Source organism: Chiloscyllium plagiosum, unplaced genomic scaffold, assembly GCF_037043375.1.
Source record: "Chiloscyllium plagiosum isolate Xiang-an unplaced genomic scaffold, Cpla_swu_hap1 HiC_scaffold_3, whole genome shotgun sequence".
Lineage (NCBI taxonomy): Eukaryota > Metazoa > Chordata > Chondrichthyes > Orectolobiformes > Hemiscylliidae > Chiloscyllium > Chiloscyllium plagiosum.
The window spans coordinates 95676159-95678833 of record NW_028270141.1 but is presented as its reverse complement, the minus strand read 5'-3'; positions in this window follow the sequence as shown (position 1 = coordinate 95678833).

Here is a 2675-nt window from a genome sequence, read left to right as displayed (position 1 = left end):
AAAGCCAGAAAGTCTGTCAGATCGATGGGTTGTCCCCTCCGCCGCGCGTTGAAGAAACCTCAGCATCTGAGATGGACACTGTGGATTCGCAGCCCCGGTGCCTTTACCGACTGAAGAAGAGCATGCATTTATTCCCAAATGCTCTGGCACAAGACACCAGCTATGGTTTGGCATACCACTCCCCCAGAACATCACCCCCCCCCCACCCCAACCTCCGATCCAAGGCAAGTCTGAGAAACCAGACCTAGTTCAAAAACTCCCCAGAAGAGGCGATTAAAAAACGGAACAGGTCTACCTCCCTGGACTTAGAGTGGGAAGGATGTCGTCTTCTAATGAGGTCAGTCTGTTGAACCTTATAGAATATGAGTTCCCTGATTGGGCTATTAACCTGGTCCAATCAGGGAGCCCTGGCTGACAAATATAAACAGTCAGAGGTTTTGTTCACTCTGAGGGATGGCTCTGAGGAAGCTGGACCAGTGTCAAGTACTATGCACAGGTAAACAAAGGGTAACTTGGTGACAGGATACCAGTCTCTGGGGTTACTTCATAAGGATGATAATATTGTTTGTTTAATCCACTAGCATGTTTTCTGTACTGTGCCTGTAATTGACTGCATACCATGGTGTCAGGGGAGTGTTTTGTCTAATACAATTCTGTCTTTAATTTAATTGTCTTTTAATTGTGTAAATTTACAGGATTATGTGAGCTATGTTGATAATAACGTCACATATGGATCAATGGACTCTATTTTAAACATGGACCTTTATGTTGAACTATGACACTAAAGTCAGTGGAGTACTGGACAGTTTGGAAGAATATTACAGTTTGCTGGGGGACTTGGATAAACTGCAGAATTGGGCTGAGAGGTGGAAAATGGAGTTCAATGCAGCTAAATGTAAGGTGATGCACTTTGGGAAGAATAACTGGAAGGCAGAGTACTGGATCAATGGAAAGATTCTTGGTAGTGTGGATGTGCAGAGGGATCTTGGAATCCATGTGCATAGATCCCTGAGAGTTGTCACCCAGGTTGATAGTGCTGTTAGGAAGGCATACGGTGTGTTAGGTCTCATTGGTAGAGGGATTGAGTTCTGGAGCCACAAAACCATGCTGCAACTATACAAAACATTGGTGCGGCCACACTTGGAATATTATGTACAGTTCTGGTCGCCATATTTCGGGAAGGATGTGGAAGCATTGGAAAAGGTGCAGAGGAGATTTACCAGGATGTTGCCTGGACTGGAGGAAAGGTCTTATGAGGAAAGGCTGAGAGATTGGGTCTGTTCGCATTGGAAAGAAGAAGGCTAAGAGGGGATTTGATAGAGACATACAAGATGATCAGAGGATTAGATAGGGTAGACAGTGAAAGTCTTTTTCCTAGGATGATGACATTAGCTTGTACGAGGGGGCATAACTACAAGTTGAGGGGTGATAGATTTAAGACAGATGTCAGAGGCAGGTTCTTTACTCAGAGAGTGGTAAGGGCATGGAATGCCCTACCTGCTAATGTAGTCAATTCAGCCACATTAGGGAGATTTAAACAATCCTTGGATAAGCACATGGATGATGGTGGGATAGTGTAGGGTGAACGAGGTGAGAATAGTTCACAGGTCAGCACAACATCGAGGGCCGAAGGACCTGTTTTACGCTGTATTTTTCTATGTTCAATGTTCGATGTTCTATTTACCATTCATAGGTGTCTTCACTTGAAATTTAAAGCATTTCTTGAAGGTTTTAGATTTCAAAATCTTGGCAGTCTATTTTTTTTTCTTTCTTCCGAGAGATTTTGCATGGGATAGACTTTGAAACAATCCCTCTGCATTGGTGATAATAGTGTAGTTATGAGTAGTTGCTTTGGCTTGCTAAGTATATCTGTCACAACTTTGTATTTTGCCATTGCGCATGGAACAGCTGTCAGCACTGATTCATATCACCTTTCATTTCAAACACTGCTGGGAGAGGAAAAGTAGCAGATCTTATACCTTACTCAATGTTTCAGCTGTGGCTTGCTTCTTTGTTCCTTTTCTGTGGCTTTCAGTGATAGCTTTCACAGCTCTGAACACTCCTGTGTGCCTCTGACAGTAGCTGTGCTTTTATACAGCTCTTCAATACTCAATTATACTGGATTGAACTCATACAGCTTACACCTGACAGATGTGACACATGAATGACTGTCTAAGCTTTCTGAAAGCTTATGTAATTTCTCCTGGAACTCTGTGGCTCTTCATCTGAACTCACGAGAGAAAGGCATGCTAGCCTCTGCAGAAATTCATTCCTGTGTGTCAACTGTGCAGTATAAACTATGTAGAGCAGCTTAGATAGCAGGCTCCCTCCCTGAAGAACATTAATGAATCAGTTTGATTCCTGTGATAATCTGTTAGCTTTTATGGATATTTTTTCGCGAGTGCAACATATCAGATTTATTGAAATAAATTCTGAAATTTGCTGTGGGGTGAATTTGCCCTCCAGTTTCCATAATCATTATAGTGTCATGTTAAACTTATTTTTGATTAATTGGGAATTGGTTTCAGAGCTCAGTTTTTTTTCAAATTTATTAAGGGAATTATTATTCAGATTCAGTTTGGTTTATGTCACTACTGCAAGAAATTAATCCTTTTACGTGTGATTTGGCTTCCAGCAGGCTGAATCATTGAGTGCAGTATGTTGTAAGCAGTAGG